This window comes from Alligator mississippiensis, chromosome 13 (genome assembly GCF_030867095.1).
Source record: "Alligator mississippiensis isolate rAllMis1 chromosome 13, rAllMis1, whole genome shotgun sequence".
Classification (NCBI taxonomy): domain Eukaryota; kingdom Metazoa; phylum Chordata; order Crocodylia; family Alligatoridae; genus Alligator; species Alligator mississippiensis.
The window spans coordinates 9,982,663-10,005,716 of NC_081836.1; the positions used below are offsets into that span (position 1 = coordinate 9,982,663).

The 23,054-nt window shown below is 44.6% G+C and overlaps 1 protein-coding gene across 5 annotated transcripts in view; it reads right to left on the bottom strand.

The window, feature by feature from the left end:
* RERE (arginine-glutamic acid dipeptide repeats) overlaps positions 1-23,054 on the bottom strand; it is a 378,810-nt gene that overhangs the window by 42,601 nt on the left and 313,155 nt on the right. The window lies entirely within an intron of this gene.

Here is a 23,054-nt window from a genome sequence, read left to right on the forward strand (position 1 = left end):
GACCCCAATTGGTACCTCGTATGAAGAAGTAGGAGACTGCTTCATTCATAATCACCCGTTAGGATTTCCTGGCAACCCGAGATCCCCATCACGCGATGCTGTGTACTTTAACCGTTTCCCCATCCAGTGGACCTGTCTGATGGTATCACCACACCAGACCAAGGCTCTGATGCTCATACATGCAGCTGCACCAGAACATTTCTTTTGCATCACTGATGCAACCACCAACTAGTTTGGTTTTAGATGCAACTATGGGACCTTAATAACTCTTAGTGGCTATGACCAGACTGTATCAATTAAGCCTATGCGAGTCAGCAGCGATCCGATCCGGCTTTGGATCCAGCTGCTTTGGATGGCTGCGATCCCATCTGGATCTCCGGACCGGGTTTCCGCCTTGATCCGGCCGAAGCGGCTCTGAAGCTTCGGAGCCACCTTGGAGATCTGGCCATAGGCTATAATGGGGAATCAATGAAATATGTATAACTTTGTTGTTTCTTGGCCGATTTGGATGAACCTTGCAGGGATGGTAGCCTCTGCTGAAAGCATGAAACCTGCCAAGTTTCAAGAAGATTGGGGCAGGGGCCTTGGGGAGAACTGTACCCCAAATTCTTGAAAGCCAAACTCCTGTCACAGCTGTGTGTCACACCACACGGGGGTCAAAACTGGAGGGGTGGTGGCTCTTACTGAGGCCACAAAGCCTGCCAAGTTTCAAGGAGATAGGCGCAGGGGTTTGGGGGGATCTGCCCCTCAAGCTGCGGACAAGCAAAACTCATGACATGGGTGACAGTGCATGTGCTAAGGTGCAACGGGGTGACAGGGATGGTGGCCCCTGCTGTGATGCCTGCCAGCTATGGAGGAGATTGGTGCAGGGGGGCTCTGGGGCCCTGCACCCCTAGCTGCTGACGGGCAAAACTCGTGCCAAGACTGGGTCCCTCTTGGGGCAGCTGATTGTCTGTATTGAGTCTTTCCTCTCCTCAGCCTGGTTTTGTAGGTGCTAATTGATGCTCATTAAGTCGTTATATGCAGTAGCTAGGTCCTGTGTATTGAGTCACTGGTCCCTGGTTGAATCATGATTGATTGATTGGGAACTGGGACCACAGCAGGTGAGCAGCCAGGCCTGCAGCAGTGTCTCCCCTCCCGCCCTGAGACGGGCACAGTCAGTGCCACAGCACCCATGGCACCAGTGTTGCTTGTCCGCAGCTTGAGGGGCAGTTTCCCCCAAACCCCTGCACCGATCTTCTTGAAACTTGGCAGGCTTTGTGGCCTCAGTAAGAGCTATGAGCCCTGCAGCTTTCACCCCGCTATGTTGTAACACCTAGACATGACATAAGCTTTGCTTTCAAGAATTTGGGGTGCCATTCCCCCCAAACGCCTGCACCGATCGTCTTGAAGCTTGGCAGGCTTCATGCTCTCTGCAGAGTCTACCACCCCTGAAAATTCCATCCAAATTGAACAAAAAACAACAAAGTTATAGATATTTTATTGTTTCCCCATTATACCCTATGGCCGGATCTCCAAGGCGGCTCTAAAGCTCTTCGGGAAGCCGGAAGAGGCAGTGCTTCGACCCGGACGGGCTGCTTTGGACCCCGAAGGGTCCGAAGCTTCTCTGGATCCGAAGCGGTGTCCGAAGCCTCGCACAGCCCTAGTATCAATATGCCTTGAAAACTGGCTGAGCCACGTACCACCTACCCTGAGTGCAGTGGGGTATTCAATCATGTCTAATAGTCAGAGGGTGTTGCTGCCCTACCGAGGTGTCCTTTTAATTGGAGGCCTGCACACATGCAACTATCAAGGTGAGAAAGATTAAAGGGAAACTACTTATAATCAGCAGCTTTAAAGAGAAAAAAAAAGTTTCTCCACGTATTTGTTGGCTTCACTAGAGAGGGAGACTTATTGGAATACAATTTCCCTTACGCATCTTCTAAGGGAAAATCTACTACTGAACTGACAAGCTTCGGTCACAAGATTTCTCTAAACTGCTGGGCTGCAACTCCACCCAAAAGACCGATCAACAGCAGCAAGGCAAACCACAAGCTGACTGTTCACAAGCGAAGCTGTTCAAAGCAGCATCTTGCCCGTGCCACTTAAACGCCCATCAAGGACAGGCCAGCGTGTGCTGGAATTCCTATTTCTTCCCCATTAACCACCAAAATTCCCTTCACATGTCTTACTCACGTTCCTGCTTTTTGGCACGGTTCAACCTCTTGCATTGCTTTCCACTCCTGATTGAAGGCTTGCAAAGCTGCACCACCACAAATCAGCCCTCAGTATATATATCCCTTAATTACAGTGGCGCCAAACAAGAGTTTGTACTTGAAGAGAAGCTAGCATTTCAGTCACAAACCTGAATACGCCCTTGCAAAGAGAACGTAATTATGCAAGATAAAAAAAACTGCTATTTTCTAATAAATATTAGCTTTTAAAAGAGTATCACCACTACGAAGAAAGGTGACATTCATAGGTCTTCGTTTAATCCAGACAAAGCAAATATAGATTTAGTTAGGCTGGAAATTGTTTACTCTAGCCCTAATTCACAGCATTTGGTTTTTCACATGCATAAACTAATGAGAGTTAAGACTAAATTATCAGCCTAGACTTTCAACTTCTGCCCTGTATTTCATATTGCTTTTCCATTTCCATCAGACCAACACTCTCTAATCATAAACCTGCAAGATGAATTAGGTAAATTGAAAACCAGCGATGGACTGCACTGGAGGAACCCCAAACAGTGACATAACATACAAAACCCTTGATGAAAGCATGTACTATGTGATTTTGCTGGTAAGAATACTCTCACACCGGAAACATTAAAAAAGACGCACATTTTCAAAAATGAAAGTTTTTCACTACAACTCTGGAAGTAAATTCCAATAACACTGCTACAAAATCCTAACTACTAACTTGCTAGGTGGACCACAGTTTTATATTGATGCATGTACTGTTTTTCTTCCTTTCTATAAAGCGTTCAGTCTATTACAGTAAAGCAATATGCTATCAAAGACTGCTGAGGATCGAAGCACTTGGACACAGTCTATTAAAAGCATGGAATGAAGGCTTTTGAGGAAAGAGCCCACCGTGCAGAGGAAAGAAGAAACCTCAGGAAGCACCCAGCACCACATTCAGGTCAGTTGGATACGAACTTCACATGTGACAAGTGCAGAAGGGACTGTCATTCAAGAACTGGGCTTTACAGCCACACCTGCCAGATGTTCAATGAACTGATGCTTCACTCAGTGCAACTGTATGGTCTTGTGAGACACACAGATGCCTATCATTATGATTATAATATCTACGGTCCTATCTTCTGCAATTTAACTTTCATAACTTTCCCACCATTTTGATTAAATGAACTGAGGCGTAACCTCCTCTGCATAGATCTGGGATAGGAATCTGGATCTTCTTTTTGAAACTGTAAAAGAGAGATAAGGAACACGTGCTCCATCAGCTATGATTCAGCCTTATTTTACTGTTCTAATCTTAGCTCGCGACCCACGGTTCTCAGAAGAGTTGGAAGGGTAAAACAGAGAAAGGTTCTGTATCTTCGCTGAACTGCTTTTCTGACTTGTCCTTGCACGGTCCCAGTTTTTTGTCGTTAACTAGATCAAGCCCGATTTCTACTGAGACTGCAACGGTAGTGTCATCCGACCATAATCTGTCAATTCCCTTCGACTTCTTACAATTGCTTTCTTTTTTGGGGCAAATTTAGTCTTCTTGTAGAGTTCCTTGTTGTGTAAAGAGTGTGCTACATTTTGATCAAAATCCTCTTCGTGCTCACGTGTCACACACATGACAACATTCATGTGAAATCCGGGTAAAAGCAGAGACCCAACTTTCCCCAGAACTCCACTTAGTGCCTCGGTGAAGACAGGAGCGTCAATCTTCCTCAGTTAGCCAAGCGAATGCTATGTCAACGGTAGTGGCTGTGGGAGCGCTTTTGACCTTCTGGGACATTATGTGGGAGTGTGTTAGGTAGTGTCTTTCTCAGTGGCTCTGCTGATGTATATCAGGAGCTCAGGATGACTAGTTCTGAGGAAGTCGTAACTTCTTGCATTTAATTTTTGCTTCAGGATATAGAAGGAAGATGGACCAGAAGGCAGATGTGGTCACAGGTAGAGAATGTGCTGCACACGAACGAATGTGATAAATGCATGACACAGAGATGCCATGAGTCACATACCTGTACAATATCACACCTTCAAGACATCACCTGGTCACTGACCCATAGCTTCATTCTTACCTTTCCAAACCTATCAGTAGTTCAAGAAGCTCTCTTTAAAACAAACGGACAAACAAAAGACAATCCTTCCCAATGCAACCTTCCCTGCCGCCTCGCTTGCTGGCAAAAACCTAATAATTTCCTCCCCGCAACATGCCTCTCAATCTTACCACGGAAGACTTGTGCACATACAGATACATGTACTTAGACACATACCTATCTACTTGCTGTCTTGGGGGAAAGTTGCCAAAGGAAGAAAAGGTGTTCAGTTGTACCATAGTGCCATACTACACTATGAAGCATAGCATAGCATAGCATAGCATAGCATAGCATAGCATAGCAAGACCCACTAGACAAAGCCTTGGCTGGGATGATGTAGTTGAGAATGGTCCTGCTTTGAGCAGGGGGGTGGACTAGATGTGACCTCCTGAGGTCCCTTCCAACCCTCATTTTCTCTGTTTCTAGGATTGTAGAAATGCGTTACTTAATCTCTCTACTATTGCTAGGACAGTTCCATTGACACCTCTTCAAAAAGAGGACCACGCCTAGGGACACTCGGTGCTCTCAAAGCTAAAGACGACAGACAGGTCCTTGCAAGTGACATCCCCAATGTTGTACATACATGTTGGAAACCTGGGATGTCAAAGGTACATTTGGTGGAAAGACAAGCTCATATTTTACCATTTTAACTGTGAAAGACTTCCATCTGCAAAATGATCTGTATTTAAGAGTGCTTGGGCTCTAGGCCAGGCTCAGCAAAAGGCAACACGCACAGCACAAGCTCACCTTCCATGCAGATGCTAGATAATTGCAACTTTTGAACACAATTTTTCCTGTGGTGCTCTTTGCCCGCTGTGATTAACTTGCTCACTCCAGTAAAAAAGGCACAAAGGTTACTTTAGAAAAACACGACTGATGACAGCTAGCTTGCAGCTGTAGGAAGGTCTGCTCCTAGCTGTATGGATACATCCTATGGCACTTTATAGTATGGTATGGCACTTTACAGTATGGTATGGCACTTTATATCCCACAACACTCCTGTGAGATACAGAAGCGCTGTTAGCCCCAATATGCAGATGGAAATCATAGGCTCTGTGACTGGCACAAAGTCCATGGCAAAGCAGGGAAATTAACTGGTTTCCTAAGCCCCAGGCTAGCTACCCTTACCCACTTGACCATCCTACTTCTGTCATTCTTCCTGCCACTCTTCTCAAAGACTTTTCAAGATCTTTCTTGAAAAAGGAAGGATAAGAAGCTCCTGAAGGGCCACTGGAGGCCTTATGCCCCCTGTTTCTCCCCACTATGTTTTTGTCCCACATAGATAGGGGCGAGTGACAGGCATGCTTCCTATTAAAGCACTGCCGTTACAGAAAGCAGCTTCAGTCAACTCCTTAAAAATATGAAATAGTTGCAATGTGTCAAAAGAAATCTCACAGGCATGGTAGGATAAAGATTTATTTTCTGGCCAATGTTGACAGGCGGCATTTCTCAAGGAAAGAGAAATATACCTCTGCTTGATACAGATAACTGCTTCCTGGTCTGAGAGCTCTGATGTTCAAGATGAGTGAAGGCATCCAAGAGAATAAAGTGATCTTATTTATACAAAACCTGGTCGAGTTTACATTAATCCTGGTTTGCAAAAGCACAGAACTGAACTTCAGTTGAGAGAGATGAAGAGGAGAGAATTGCACACGCATCTGCTTGAGACCTTTATCTACTAAGTAGGAGTACAATCAAAATTAACTCCCTCTTTAATATTCAAGAATGCAGGTCACTGATATCTGTCAACTTACATATATTCAATTGTGAAGCTGAACTCCCCCCTTTTTTGGGGGGACATTATTTTTATAACATTTTTCATGATTTTCTAATCATCCAAATGAGCTTTCCCCTATTTTTTCTGGTGACAGATTTGTCAAGTAATAGCAACTGTGATTTTACAAGCATCAATAACATCCTGCAAATTAAAATACCCCCAGCACTCATGTACATCTTGCAAAAACCCTTCTCTTTCCTACTTATCCCTTGCTTTCACACGTCGGGGTTTTGCTGCTCTTATCTTTTCCGCACGAGCCTTTGACAGCTGAATATTCTGTCTGGATGCTTTCTGCCTTTACATTTTTGCTCTCAAGTTTGTATTTTTATTTTAAGCAATTGGATCCCACCTTTTTTGACAATGCAGCGGCCTTTCTCCTGTCATGTAATCTTCTTTTGAAGAACAAGCACGTTATGTTGTGACAGAGGGCCTGGGATCTGCTAATAAGTGACATTTAATGCAGAGGAGAAAAAGGATGGATTTACAAAAAAAATCAAAGAGTCACATTTGTAGATGCAGACAAAAATGTGGAATGGACTGTATCTAGCCATCTAGTTAAACATCTGAATGCAGACTGATCAGCATCCAACAGGACCATCTTTGCAATGATGGAGACAATTAATTTAAAGGTGGAGGAATGCAAACAGTTCTCATTCTGCATCCCTATCTAGTTGGAGGCCATGTAAAACTAGCCCATGAGTCTTACATGAACACAGAACACATCAGTGCTTAAAAAGAGACAGCAAATGCAGCAAAAGTGTCAGAAACCCCAACTCGGACGTCTCAGTTAAAGGGCGCAGACCAAAGTGTCCTCCCAGAAGTCAGGTGTGGGGCTGCTGTCAGGATGACACTGAAGTTGCCTACAGATCAAAGGGGAAGTATCTTGAAGCAGCTGAGATTGCGGGAATGCATATTCTTCATGCCACCTGACATCTTCACAGTGAGTTTATGCCTCACCATTAGAAACCAGAAGTTCCAGCAATCACATAGTAGGAAATGAGGGTCCTCTACAGTTTAAAGAGGTGCCATCTGACTTCCCTTCTTAAAAAGGGTGGAGTTCCTTCAATACACCCCTGGTTAGATCTAAAGGAAAACAGAAACAGCAAGGTGTTGCAAGTATGGCTTATAATACATCCATGCTTCAGGACTCGACTTGGGCATCCATGGAAGTCCAGAGGCCTTAACAATTTTCCAGCCAAGAAAGCTGTTCTGAAGGGGATAGCAGAGGAGGTCTGTGAAACAGGCAAGAAACAAAGCCCCTGCCTATACATCACAGCAGAGGACATTTCAAAGCATCCAGTAATAAAGCATAATAGCTGGAAACCTATAAAATGTTTCATTACCATTTTTTTTAAAGGGGGGGGACAGTATTGATTATACCTGCTTGCCACCTGCTTCTGATAAAGAGGAATTCAAGGAAGGGTTAGGAAGGAAAGACAAATCTTTTAAAGTGAGGATCTACACACTAAGAAATAGCAAAGGCATTACATACTGAGAACTGAGCTAAGCTCGCCATGCATCCAAGAGAGGCATGTTTTCAAAGCCACATGTTAGAAAGGGCTTCTTTCTGGTTGACGTTTTGCAGCCTCTCTGAACACAGACTCCTTGTGATTTCCATATGAAATATTCAATAAGCTAAGTATGCTCTCAGCCTTGTGTGCAGTTCTCCATTAATTAGGAGCAAATCATGGCAGTGACAGCCACCTCCGCTCTTAAAGGCACCTGCTACTTCAAACAATTCGTCACTTCAAGTTATTTAACAGCAACATTTTGCCTTCCAACTACCTCCCCCTTCTGCTTCACTCTTCCCTGTCTGTGACTGCCCAGTTTCAGAGCTGGCAGCATCCCGTTCTGCCAACAGCAAGTCCCAGTCCTTGCCAGGTTGTAAAAAAAGCACCACGGATTAAGAGTGCATGCTACTTTCTGGTTACTACTATACTGGTTTGCCCAATGAGCTGATGCATCTGTACCAAGCAGCCATCTTGCAGTCACAGGCAGCTCGGACATTTTGTGCCTCTGGTGGAAACATCCCTTCAAACAGATTTAAAAAAAAAAACCAAAAACCTGGGCCCCAAACACTGCTCACTTAGAAAAAATTATGGACTTCTTCTGATCTAATAATATACCACTGGCCTGCAAAGTAAATTATGATTATATCTTATATGCACACACCGATTAGAAATAACTCCACACTGCATCTCTTATTGCATATCTTTCTAGTTACATGGGCATTTTTAATGCAACCATCACTGAAATACCTAAGGGCCCTGTCTACTTTTCCCTTCCCATCTTTTATAGCTAGCGATTGCTTAAAAACCACACTGGATCTCTTGTTTCTCAACCATTTGGCTGGTCCTCCATCTTTCTATCTCACACATAAGGGACTAACCAGGGCTCAGTCCTGCTCCCAGTAAAGGCAATGAGAACATGACTGGGAGTCGCTGTGCTTAAGCCACCCCAATTAGCTGTTGCAGACATAATAACAAGGGAACAAACAGAGGCTGGTGTCTTCAGGTAGGAGCAAACGGGAGCAGCAAATTAAGGAAAACACAGATGTTATTTTCATGCAAACATTACTAATAGTAAAAACAAAGGAGGAGAAATACAAGAGGCAGGATAGACCTCAGCAACTGATACATCGTTTAGTGGAATTTCTCCTTTAAATGTTTTGCATGAAGTATTAAGGGGCCTTTAATATATTTCATGTATATGCATATGAATAGATATATGTCTATGAATATGCATATGTTTGCACACACAGCACTGAACAACATCCAACATTTAATATGGGAAGCTGAGGATGTCTAATTAATATATGGCATGCGTTGCAATGACACGAGTAATGGCAATATCCAAGTTATCCTGGAATGAAAGAACCAAGCCAATACAATATATCCTCATACCTTTAAAATCAAGAAAGGGAAACAGTGATGGAAAGGTAATGGGGCATGCAGTTCTTCACTTCTACACCACTGGATGAAATTCAGTTCAGGGCACTACTGTCCTGAAAGTGTGAGCATTCACAATAGTGTTCATGAAAGCTGAGGGTCTCTGCTCCTTGTAGTAACAGAGCGTGGAACCTAGTTTATCCCACACTTGATCGACGTTAAAGCACCAGGGCAGATAGACAGGCAGCTTTCAACCTCCGGATAATACAAATACAAAATTTTACCCTTTAAAATAAAAGAAAGTGAAAAGCAGCAGGGCTGAGATTTGAGCGAAGGAGTTAATTTCTGAAGTGAACCATGTTTTGTACAGCCTTCGTTTCATGATTCAGCCTCCCTGCAATCATGGAGCTACAAAAAAAGGCACAGCAACTGTGCTGAACCGACACACATTTGGATCTCAAATTGATGATGGAAAATGACTTGATGCTTTAAAAAAAAAAAAAAGATTCAAAGCCAACAAAGAAGCTTCTTCCTACCAATTCCAGGCTATTTGCAAACTTGGCTTTATGTACACCAGTGAGCAACTAAACAAATTCACCCAGCTCTGTTAATTTTGCATCCAAAGCTCCTTTAACATCCTATATACCAAAATGCAAAAGTAGGCAATAGCGCCTTCACTGTCCCTTCCCTTCACCGTTCCTCCTTTGGAAAAAACTCTGCAACGCTGAAACAATTGATCTCTGCTGTCAACACCAGCCAGCTGCTGCAACTGTACCCACGGTCCACCCGGTCCAGACCGCTGCTCCTCCCCCCCGCCAGCCCTCCTTCATTTTAGTAGCTTTAATTACAGCCTGAAACAAAATATTTATAAAATGCATCGGCTAAGGAGTCTGCTGAATAGGGATGAGGAGGCAGTAATGAATTATCTTCAACATTTGTTAAGCCGGCACCAGGGCAAACATCTGCTGCAAGGTTGTGGTGAAAACATTTCTATCAACTCGGCCATCTTGTCTGGAAAATTACAAACCCTGGAGGGATGTTTGCTATTAAAGTTTCAGCCACTCGCAGAGCAGCTTTCCGAGGGCTGCATGACACACAGACTAGCACTGCTGCGATGAATGTAACATTTCAACAGCCCTTTCTCAAGGATTTCTATTCTGTGTGGATCTGTGCAATGACATCCAACTGGCACGGTGCGAGGAATGCGTACCGTCGGATATACACACAATTTAGATGTGCAGGTAACAACGAAAGAGGCAAAGTGGCTGCCCCGGAAAGTACGTGCCTAGGGATTTCTTCATACTGGGTGGTAGGGGTCTGGATAATCACGCCTACCTCTTAAAACATGGACTAACAGCTGAGGAAAGCATTGTTCCCCTCCCCTGCCACCAGGCATTTTTTCTGGTGGTGAGTGCTAGCTCCTCAATATGTTAACAACAGGCTTTTAGGGGATGCTTTCTGAACTTTTTTTGCAGCTTTTCCCTCTCCGGCCCCACATGCGTCACTAAATAAAAAAGGATGTTCCTTGCACAACTCACCTGGTTTGCAATGTATTTAGCTCAGAAACTACTTGCATCCGTGTCCTGCCCTAACCAGAGTGCCACATTGTTGGTTATGAGAGCAGCAGCCCCGTGAATCTTTTGGCAGAGTATTGCATGGTTGTGAGGCCCAGCCCTATAACACAATACACTACTCCAGTCCGGAGGTTACAAAAGCAGAGGGCTGCAGGAAGACCTGCATCCAAAAGAAATGGCCACAAGCTTCACCAAGCACCGATTTGAACAGGAGCAACCAGGAACGGATGTGTGTACACCAAGACTCCCAGACTGCAAATCCTGCTTGAACATCGCATTCACTCAATGAGTCTTCATGCAACTCGCTCTGTCTCCTCATCCACTACATCAGCATCACCCAAGTTTTTTCTGGGCTGAACATCATGCAAGTCCAACTCTCAGTCAAGTCACAAAAAACAGGATTGCTGACAGCACTGCTACTTATACTCTCCCCCAATATTCCTATTAATCACAGAATCATAGAAAATGAGGGTTGGAAGGGACCTCAGGAGGTCACCTAGTCCAAACCCTGCCCCAACTAGATCATCCCAGCCAAGGCTTTGTCTAGCCGGGTCTTAAAAACCTCCAAGGATGGAGCGTCCACCACCTCTCTGGGTAACCTGTCCCAGTGCTTTACTACCTTCCCAGGAAATAGGGAAGTGGCTGGTGGATAGTGGAAGAGAGGCTAGGAGAAGTTTCTGTCTAACACTGGAGTCTAATGAGCCAAACACTGGACAACAGCTCCAGCACTGAGATGCAAATGTAGTAAAAAAAAATTCTCCTTGCTGAATTACATCAAGAGAAACTCAGATGCAGACACCTGCCCCTAATCTCTTACCATAACCTGGCCAAAGGTTTCTTATCTACAGATTTTATATGTGAACTTATTTTACTTGCCAAATAAGGGCCCAGTTAAGTTTTTCCTTCAAGGACACTTTTACTTTCAAGAGCAATGATAGGATGCAGAACAAATGACCTCCAAGGGGTACGGCTGCATCGCCAGGGTGCGAGGAACACTGCACATGACCTCACTGGCACACGTTAGAAAATACGATTACCAAGCATTCACAAGGTAATTAGTTCCACATTTTTAACATTAAAAGAAGCTCCATCTAAAGATAAAAGGGACTGGGTGGCTCATGGTGCATTAATGAAGGATCTCTGGAAGCCTAACATTAACTGTACATTTGAAAACCTTGTAACTTCCTCTTCAGAGACCGTAATACTGTCACAGGTTATTAGGCTACTTGAGTTTGACACCAGCCCCTCCCTGAATGCAAGTCTGTAGTTTTCTTAGCCAATTTTCAGGGCAAGTAGACGTAAACTGATATTACAGTCTTGAGCCACCTCAAGCCTTGTCTGCTCCTCTATGTCTGTGCTTATCTACCCAAGAAGTGACCAACAGGGCCATAACGGTGCAATGATATCGCAACACTTATGCCTATATAGATGCACCCTCCTGGAATAAAAATGACTTTATTACAGTATAATTACTCTGCTCCCTGGTAGTTGTGCCAGTCAGTCAATCTGTCCACATGGACAAGATCAGTGGTAATGGTGCTAGTGATAAAAACACCATTGTCTAACCAGGCAAAAAGCATCATGGTGCCATGAAACATGCACTACTTTATATCAATCGCTAAATCGGTGGAGGCCAATCTGTAGACTGGCGTGCCACAGCTTAACCCTGCAGCGTCCCCTTCCTCTGCCCAATTTGTTGCTTTGCCTATACCCTGCCTGCTCCCTACTCTGTGCTCCCTGCCCAGTCTCCTGCTCTGCCTTCTGCTCCCTGCCCTATCAGTTGCTCTGCTGCCTGTCCCCTCTCTGATCTGCTATGTGCCACACAGAGAGGCTGCCTGTACCACTTGTGACATTAGTGCTGCAGGTTGGCCACTCCTGCATTAAATGAACAATGACTCCCTATCACTGTTCCCATCATCCCTATGGGGCACACTAGCAACAACAAGAGGGGGTGGAGGGGCTTTCAGTTCAACAGCGTTAGTTTGTCATCTTCTACAAGAGCTCTGGAGATGTCCAATATGGAAAAAGCATACTAAACTTCAGATTAAAGCCATTCTGAATTATTTTCTTTTGCTATCAGCAGCTGACTCGTGGTGCAGATATTTTTTCTACTAGGCACGCAGCCTCCTCAGAAGAAAGCCATATTTGAGTGCACATGATGAGCCTGGTTGAAGTGGGGAGGCCACACTCATCCTAATCCTATAACAATTCTCCATAATAGGACAGAGATGAGACGACACAGTGAACTGGAAAAAAAATTAATTGTGTATTGCAATAAGGAAGGGAGCTTAGCAGAACAGGACCAGAGAGCACAGCTACCATCCGGCACCTGTGTGTGATGAACAAGAGCTACATCAGACCTGACTTCCCTACAAAAGCGTCTTACGGTATTTGCATGAAGGAGGAGGGCGATCTGACTAGCAAGCCTTGAACTTTGGAAGCAATAGCAGATGAGATTCCTTCCTGAAATGTGATACTCTAAAAGTAGTATTTTATTTCACCAGTCCCTTGCTGGGGTTTTTTTTTGTTTTGTTGGGGGGGGGGAGGTTAACAGCACGGGAAACCAACAGTTGTTTCACATGCTAAAGAATTAAATCTAATGATCCGAAAAAATGGGTGATTTCCTTCCTAGCCTTTGACTAAGGGAACTTGGCTTTGGACAGAGAATAGCCTTATTTCCTGCACAGATGTATACATTTCTACAGGCATTTTAAGCATTTAGTAGATAATGCAGATAGGACACGGAACATGATTGCAAGATGCAGCCATGGATTTATTCCACTTGGTTGTACTAGTAGTTATAAAATAGCAACTACCCCAAAATCTGTGCACCCTTAAAACAGAAGGTATATGAACAGTCTCTTCCAAATCGCTCCTGACTTCTATGTATATATATATCCAGAAAACATCCATAGCAAAAATAAAAATCTCAGGGTCCCCTTCTCAATATCCAGCCTCATGTGTCTCCATGTGCCAAGGGATGAGCCTCAGAGCTCACTTGAAACTTAGCAGATTTTTAATACCGGCAGCTTTATGACATCAGTTTTGACTTTACAACACTTGATCCGATGCGACGCCATGCCACCGAACAAGGTCGCTGTGGCGCTCATCTCCCTGGAGAACATCTGTCCAAACTTCCTTGGACACTTTCTTTAAGACAACAGACAAGACTCCAGAAAAACCTGCAGCCAAGACTGCTGAGAAGACTCCAGCCAAGAGCCCTTCAAAAAGTCCAACCGAGAGCCTTTCCAAAAGTCCAGCAAAGTCACCTCAAAGAAGTCCTTCCGAATCAACGTGATTGCTATTTACAATATAAATACATTAATGTAGCTGCATTGCTCATCCATAATTGATCGAGTACAAAATACTGAGGTATTTTTGGTGAAAATAGGGTATCGGGCCTTGGTTCAGGAACCAATCGCCCCATTTATAACATTGTTTCTTATGAGAAAATTGGTTCTGAGTTACAACGTTTTGACTTAAGCCGTGGTTTTCAGGAACCAATTGTGTCGTAAGTCGGAGGACTGCCTGTACAGTAAGCTGTTTATGAAGGATCCTACCACAGTAGCACTTTAAAAAGTGACCCAAATAATATGCGTTAACATACTCTGGGGCTGTCCTACCGAGCAACCGAGGGCTGCATGTGTTTCAGCCTGCACCAGTGAGGACCACAGGCTACACGCTGCATGGATGCCCAGTGTAATGCCCACCAGCATAATGGAGCCACACGGACATGCCCTTCCACCCACAGCTGTACAGCCCTGGCCTCACCTGGAGCACCCCACGGTGCACCTCGCATACTGCACCAACCCCTGGGGTGGGGGCAGGACGCAGACACCAGAGGATGGAGGGCAGCAGGGAGACTCGGGCTGCTGTTGTAGCTAGGTGGGAGCCCAGGGGCCACAACCTAACCCCATGTGGGCTACAAGTGGCCCCCGGGCTACCAGTTGGACAGCCCTGATGTACTCAAATGTTTTTTTAAGTTCAGTGAGTCACGCTCAGAAGGGACCTTAGAAAGTCATCTAAACCCAACCCACTTGGTCAAGGTAGGATTATCCCCATCTAAACTATCCTGGACAAGTGTTTGTCTAACCTGAATTTAAAAATTCCTAGTGATGGAGATTTTGCCAGTGCTGACCACAGCCCCTTCTCTCCCTCCACTCCCCCAAAATCTCCTTTGTTGCAATTTATGCCTAATACTTGCTGTTCTGTCCTCCCTGAACAAAAGACAACTGATCGCCAACCTCTTCTCACATTTCTGGCCCTTCTGACCCAATCCAACGCTCCATGGGTCCCTATTCTGGTGCTGTCCCCAAAGCATGCACTAGATTCCATCCTCTAAGCCATTAATGAAGATATCGACCTGTACCCGATCCAAGACGGCTTCTGGGGATATGCCACTTAATGCTTACACTTCCCAGAACCATCAAATTTAAAATAAATTAAAAATCAACCTGCTTTGCTTTTCCCTATTCCAAAGAACCATCTGCACACCTAAAATGGCAGTTTCTTGCCCCCTGTCTCAGCCAGAATTTCACAGAAGGGATTATCCTGCACTCAAGACCTTGTATTACTAACACTTGCTTATCTTACCAAACATACTAGAGAGCACTTAACTGTCCATGGTAAAGTAATTCCATGATTAAAACTGTTGCAGATGTCAAGCAGGTGAACAATGCTCTTCCTAGAGTTTCACTGGCCTTTTTGTGGTTGGTCTCATTGTTCGTGTTGACCAAAATTTGCGACGTGTATTCCCCATCATCAGCAAGGACCTAGCACAGGTGATTAACCTGCTTTCCTACCTGATGCCAGGAGTTTGCCAGGTCCACAGCAAATCATTTAGAAGGTGCTGTTTTATGGAAGTCCTGAGGAAAGGGCTTCAAAGCAAAAAGAGAAGGCATAAACCTCTCACAGCCCTGTTACCCAATTAAAGGATTTAATTAACGGGTATCCAGTGTTTCTGCTCAAATAAGATGCAGGTAGCTGCAACCTACTATTTGAGTGTCTGCTTCTCAGAAGGCAACTAACCCAGGCCTAACAGATCCTGTGCAGGGTCGGGGAGAGAAAAAAAGAGCTGCCAAGGTACATAGCAAGCCTTCAAGCCAGTGTTGCTCACTTTAATAATTAATGAGAAGACGCAAAACAGTACGGAGGAAACAAAGCTTTGGTAGCACATAACAGTTATTTCCCCGCTGTCTTTCAAGGACACCTCTGTAATGAAACACAACGGAAATCCTCACTGCGAACTGCAGAGGAAGGTGACTTCTTACGTGAAAAGGAGCCGGGGGTAGGATTATTTTACGGAACTAGGCTTCATTTTCCAAACCAAACCTGGCTTTTTCGACCCTTTTAGACAGACAAGGACCATGCATAAGAGGATATGCATGACTTCAGGGTCAGGCCAAACCGCAGCGATCAACAGGTGTTGAATCTGGTAAGCTTTTCTCCCACATTCTTCAAGCTGCAATACTCAGGGGTTGATGAGCAGGGAGCAACTTCTGAATAAGCCACACAAGCCTGTCTTCCTGGCAGCAAAGGACACAAGATGGATTCCTAGATAGTAATGGGCATGAGCATAGCCAAACGTCTGGAACCAACAGAGTTTCTACTTGGTGGAGAAAGTGATTCCAGGTATTCGTTCATCCATTTCAATCTGCCTTTTATAGAAACAGCAAAACTAACACTAAACAGTACTCCAGGAAAGCCTGCTTATCTCCACCGTACAGACTGTCATCCTATGGTGGAAAAAGGGGACAACTCACAAAATAAGCAGCATAATGAAACCTAATTTTAAATCTCTCTTATTGCTTTTCTGTGCAAGTTTACTTGAAAAGGTCAAAACTACGGCTTCAGTTACTCGAAACAAATAAATAAAATCCAAACACTGGTTTAGAAAAGGGAAAGATCTAGAAACTTAGGCATGCAGTGAAATCTAGCTTCAATTTATTCAGACAGATGCTAAGTTTAACCAATTAGTAAAGCAGTCAGGACCTTCAGATGTGCAATTCCTACATGCCGGCATAGTTATTTAGATGGGCATGACTCATGAGCTGGCATCCAAAGCAGAAGCTTATAGTACTCTTTTTATTATAAAAGAGGGATGGGTCAAGGGGAAGGTTTCAGGGCAGTTTTCAGTAAAGCCTTGCCATTACACCGATCTGATGCAAGCAAGCAGTATCATGGCCTTCACAGTCTCCAGTGGAACAATTAACACACTTAAATGCATTCCTAAGCGTCCCTGCACAATTGAGGCCTGAGATATCAAAGCCTTCTCGCTGCCTTAACCACAGTAACTGCCAGCTCACAACCCGCAATTACAACTGGCACAGAGCTGCCACATACAACACTCCCTAAGAATCAGATCTTTTCTTTTTTTTAAGCTATATTGCATACGGTACGAAGAGTTAATTTCTCTGCTGGTGGAACACCACAGAAATTCATGGCATTCAAGTGGCAGAAGTTTTGCATGGGTTTTTCTTAAAGGAAAAGTTTACATATAGGAGAAGCACAGATTTTTCTATAAACCAAAATACAGATCTTCACCTTCAAAACCATGCAAACAGAGCAACCCAATCCTTTGTACCCATGCAGAGCAGAAAAATGCTCTTATCTTTCCAACAAAGGAATGCACTTCTAAAACTGGGCAACAAAAAAAACCCTATCGCATCAAATGCCACAGAATAACAACATACGCTGGAATTGTTAAATCAATAAAACTTTAACACAACACTGAAAGTGGAAGGCCTTTTGTCCATATCACTTCATCGCACCAAGGTGAAAGTCCAGAAACACAACCCACAGAGTTATTCTGTGTGTTGGATCTGACTGATCAGTGGAAAGTACAAAAGATGCCTCTTCCCCAGCTAAGTTGGGTAAGGTGCACTGCACACGTTTATTTAATCACCGACACGACATGCGATGAAACTCCGCAGGTCAGACCCGGGTCCCAACGCAGAAAGAATGTGCGTTTCAGTAAGTTCTGGTCTTCCAGAACCATAAACCATTAAACATTGCAGCTCTATTAGTTTAACATAATCAAAGGAAACTTTGAGCAGGAAGCGTGCCCTTCATGTCATATGAATCACAAGGAAATCAGGCAAGTTCAGCTATCAAAGCCAAAGAGCAAGGCACGCTAACAGAAAGAAACATTGCAGCACAGCCCGTTTGGTACACAAATGACAATAAAAGTCGTAATACTTGAATAAGGCTCCAGTGCTACCCCCGCCTCACTCCTCCTCCCCCTACAACAGATGAGTTTAGCACATTTCTAGGCTCTTAAAAACTTGACACTATCTTTCTTTTCTCCTTCACCTAGGGCTGAGGAACAAGGAGGACACAGTATTTATCACAAACACCAAGAGCGGGGAAAAACCTGTGCTCAAACAGTCGAAGGTTGAGATGCTGAAGTGACAGCATTCACCTGTCAGACAGATGAATTAACCATTAAAAAACAATAAGTTGTAGCTGTTCCATCTGTGCTACTGTTTTGACAACGCTGTCTCTGGGATGAGTACTCTCGGCAAATATTCCTAGTACATTTTCTTCTCCAGCGCCCCGAATTCAGGATGCCCTATTATTCTCTAGCCTGTACAACGCTGCTCGTCTGTGCTGCCTATCTGGGAGTCTGAAAACAGAGCCACGCATGACAATACAAGACTCTATAAGGGACATGGGAAAACCTGACTTCACGGCATGAAAAGAGCATGTTGTGTCAGGTCAGCACCTTCAAGTACGCGATGGAAGGAAAGAGGAGTGAAGCCAAGCAGTAAACTGGCTGGTGGTGATTTGTTTCCCCTTCTGATCCAGATTCAGAGCTGACTTTCAGGCAGTCTGTTCTAACACCAAAGGTGGAGAAGATGCGCGGGGTAGAAAACAAAAGCCTGGTGGGGTTTATCACTCCACCGTTCGGGGGAAAGCATAAGTGTCAAGGGAGCAGAGGTTTGTTTTCAGTCTTTGGTGGGGTTCTTTGGTTGGCAGGATTTATTTCTCCAATTCCCTCCAACTGCTGCAATTCGGGTAATGAAAAGAGACTCAGCTTTGGCAACACTCGTCTCCTTAGCCATAAAAAATAAAAGAGAACATAATTAAGCTTACTGGAAACAAAGCTAATCAAAGCTTGAACAGTAACAAAGGGCAAGAGAAACATGTTCACTGTATCACATCCTACTCCTTGGCCAGGAGCCCAGAATTTTCATTACAACCATATCCCCCCCCACCCTCCAAAAAAATTCACAATAGCATTAGCAAGCCCCTGCCCAGGATGCCTTGCTATACAAACCAAATTTGTGGGAGGTCATCCTTTCATGAGGTCAAAAACCCAGCATGTGGAAAGTGTTAGGACTTTTATGTAGTAGAGGAGGTTCTTAAAACTACTACTGTTCTGCTCTGAAGTCTTGGAGCTTCACAGATCATTAAAGGTTTCTGAACCACTGAGAGAGAAGGGCAGAGTTAGCAAAATAAATCAAGAGTTCCTGTGGGATGCGCTAGCGCTTACTCAGAACCGGCTTTAGGCACAAAGCAGGTTCAGAATTAAACAACAGGGAGGACTTCTCAAGATGCAAGAGCTCAAAAAAGAGAGAGAGTTGTTTTATTACCTGGAATGTACTCTCCTTTTCTTTAAAGGTTAAGGTTTTAGATGCCCGGCGAGTAATAATTCAGGTCCTGTCATAGGAGCTGGAGGGGGGGCAGGAGCATGGAAAATGGGAGCAAAAAATCAAATGAAAACACTGTGTCCAGACAAAGAGAGTGATGGATCTCGCTGTGGCAAGAAGGCATTTGTCACCTACTTTGGGGTGAGAGTTTATATTTTATTCTCTGTCGCAACCTCTCAGAAGTTGCAGAGGGGGAAGGCAGCAGGGAAAGGACGGTTCCCTGCCAATCCTTGCCTTCATCAGACAGCTGAAAGAAATAAAGATTTCCCACCTTCAGCATCACCAGGTCTCACAGGTTCTTTTGGAGAGTCTCACCATCTCCGATGGCCCCAGCCTCTGACAAGAACCTCAAGTTCTATTATAAATTAATAATAAGACCCCTCTTGATCGTAGGAGAGAACAAAGAGATTGCAAATGTGAATCCTAGGGGCTCAAAAGACTGATGCACAGAAAAATTCACATGTTTAAAAATGAAGGATGTCCAAGCCAAGGTCATAACTTTCTTGGAGACCTGACTTGTGATTATTGAATATTTGGGGTTAGCGATAATCCAATCCTTTTATTTTTTAACTGGGCCAACAGGCAGACATCCTGCTTTTCCCCCCTCCGCTACACAGCTGCATTATCTTGCCAGGAGGAAGGAATGTGTGCACTTCTGGAGACGGTGACCACAGATGCAGAACCAGAGCCAGCAGAGGGAGTCCTGGCTACTGGAAGCACAAAATACAAACTCACTGGCAATGCTGGGCCCAATCTGGCAAGGTGATCATTACTAAAGGGCTGCTCGTGCTCCTACTGATGTTAGCGGGGCAAATCCAATCTAATCTCCCACTGGCTTCAGTGGAAACGAGAACTAAACACCCTGCGGGATTCGTCTCTTCACCCTTCTTAGCAGCCTGCTGCAGTGAAAGGGGTGGATGTCGATGCAATGAAGTACGCTGCTCCCATGATCAATCATAACCCACTTACTGCAACAAGACGCTGACTCCTATCGTACTCCTGAAGCAAGCACTTTCCTGGGAGGGGAAGCTGGAGAGAGGAGAACGGTGGGTTTCTGCAGGCTGCATTATACCAACACATCTATGGGACTAAATGCCATCTTGGTGTTCTGGAAACTCAATCAACCACCCCAGTTTCCCTCATACCACAGCCCCCTCAAGCACAAAAAACCACTGCCCCATAATTCTCCACTCCCAATTTATTCCAAAAGCTACATAATTCCAGGGAGTTTTCCTTGGCTGGGGGAAAAAAAAAAGCCAGTAATCAAGCTCTGCTTTCGCTTTTTACAGCTGGTTTGAAACAAAAAGGACAAAATGAGTGCATCTGCCTACTAAAATTATTATTGTCTCGCTCTCGCAGCACAGTTATAGCAGCATATTACAGGAATATTTAGGACTGAATAATGTATTTGGGGGGCTGATTCTATGCCAAGAAAACACTGTGGATATGGTTCTTATGGAGCATCTGGGCTAGGAAGCAATGATTAAGGCCAATGATCTGTTGTAGAAGAAGAAAGTTAATTTCATGCCCGGTGTGGCGGGCAAGAAACATGAAAAGGTGGTTTACTTGCTGCCAAAATCTGATAATCCTTTTCTGGCATACGATCACTTGCCCCCAAATGTGCGCACTTCATCGAACCACACGTTTTGAAAACTCGAGTGAGGCATGTCTGTGCAAGGGAACTGCAGGCTGCCTTCAGCTGCTAAGAGCTCCTAACTACTCCAAGGCTCTTGTCATCGTAGGATCCCAGACTGGTCAGAAGTCACAACAATGTATTTTCACTTCTGGAGCTTCAGGGCTGAAGGCAATCTCCTCCGTAGATCTGCACCCTGCGATTTAACACAGTCTAGCACAGAGACAGGCGAGATGAGATGCTGCATCTGAGTAATACTTTGGTGGCTCTTTTCTAATACGCTGGGCCAAATTCCCCTTTCATTTACATTACAGTCCTTTGGTCTCTTCTGTAAGCTATTCAGCACTGCTACTTAAACCTCATTATTTCAGACTGGCATAATGGTCAGGAAAATTTTGGAAGCTAGCACATTCCACATACATACAGAAGCAGCCAGGCCCAGCAAAAACTCCACCCTGTCACTGGTTCATTAACTTCCTGGTATATAAACTAAGGGTGGAACTTGCTCCAAACACAAAGCCAAAACCCAAACAGTTATAGCTAAGGCAGCTGCCACTTGAGCAAACAGTTTCAAAACAGCAATAATGCTGAAACAGTTGTCATTATGCTGAAATAATTGTGTGCATTTTATCAATACCCCAAGAGTGGGATGGGTTGCATGAACCTGAATCTGATGTTTTGAATACATCAAGCAAGGTGCATTGATGGTCTATGCACTCATGAACTTAGGTCAAGCCTTGCATTTTCTTCCCCCTGGTCCAGTCCACAAAGCAACCCAAACTGCCGTTATTCCCACCAGCTATGCAAGAGGACAAATAAGGATCAGAAGTCTTAGATGACAACAACCCTTAGTGCTCGCTTTTAATGGCTGTGAGTTGAGGCAGACCGGTTCAGCTTATGACATGTTCTTCCTGTAAGTCAGGAATCTTCTTGATATCTTCAATTTATTCTTTCAAGGGTCTCCTTCAGTCTAAAAGATAACTCCAATGCCTAAAAGAACAAGACTGTATTTTCCATACAGCCAGGCCCTCTGATGTTAATGGGTAAAAAAAACAAACATATAGCATGAGAGCATAGGCTAGGAACATGGACTGGTATAAGGGAAGAATACTCTAGTGCAAGGCTGTCCAACTGGCAGCCTGTGGGCTGCACATGGCCCAAGAGGGGTTAAATATGAGGACCTTAGAGACTCCTACCCAGTCACTGCTGCCCCTATTGTTCCCACTGCAACAGCAGCTGGGATCTTGGGGCTCCCCTTCTCTCCTCTGGCTTCCCACTGCATGGCTCTGCCCCAAGGCAGGGCGACAGGGGCAGCACAGCCAGCAGCCCACAACACCCATGTAGTGCAGTGCAGGGAAGAAGCCCGGAGCCGGACAGCTGAAGGTCAGAAGTGTGGCGCAGCAGGGGGGAAACACGTGACGTATAGCCTAGAGGGCTGCTGTCCCAGCTGATCCCCGAAGCACACAGCACCAAGTGGTTAAACCTATGTATTAAGTGGCTCCCAGCCACTTCAAAGTTGCATAGCCCTGTTCTAGTGAGTAAAGTGCTTAGGGATTTTTCCTCCTCTGCCAGAGAGAATTTTTGAGAACTCAGAGATGCACTTAGCCTATCTATGCCTCATTCCTCCTTCTGGTAAATGGGGATAAGGACACTTCCCTCCTCACTAGGACAGCGTACATGAAGCGTGAATACAAAAACTGCAAGGTGCTCAGTTAAGATGCATTTTATAGTATTAGCATAGTGGTTTCATTCCTATTGTCACTTGAACTGAAACTGGGAGGTTTGGCAGACAGCATCTGTATTTCCCTTTAACAAGCCACCAAGATATTTTTCTAAAATACAAACTCCCACAGAGCACTAAAAGGAGGGCCATCTCCAAGCACCACTTAGCTACTCAAAGTCTACATCACTGCCCTGACATCCAAAGTTTAAAACCAAGTCAAAGCTGCTGGGATGGGATGGATCACGTGAACCAGCTCCTTCATGAGGTTTTCCCCTCTCTTTTGAAAACAACCTCCAAGGTCTCAAGCAACCTTTGTTCCTGAAGTACGGGGGGGGGGGGAAAAGCAAACCAAAATGAAGGGCTTGTCACTCCCACCCACCCTGGAAAAGGCGCCTGTCAGGTTCGATGCCACTCAACAGGGAAAGAGGAAGAAGTTGTGTAAATACCCAAGGAGACACCTACTTTATGTACCTGAGATTCACAGGACCCTCCAGTTGTCACTGGAGGACATGGCACAGTCTGACAGCTGCTACAAAAAAGAAAAGCTAACACC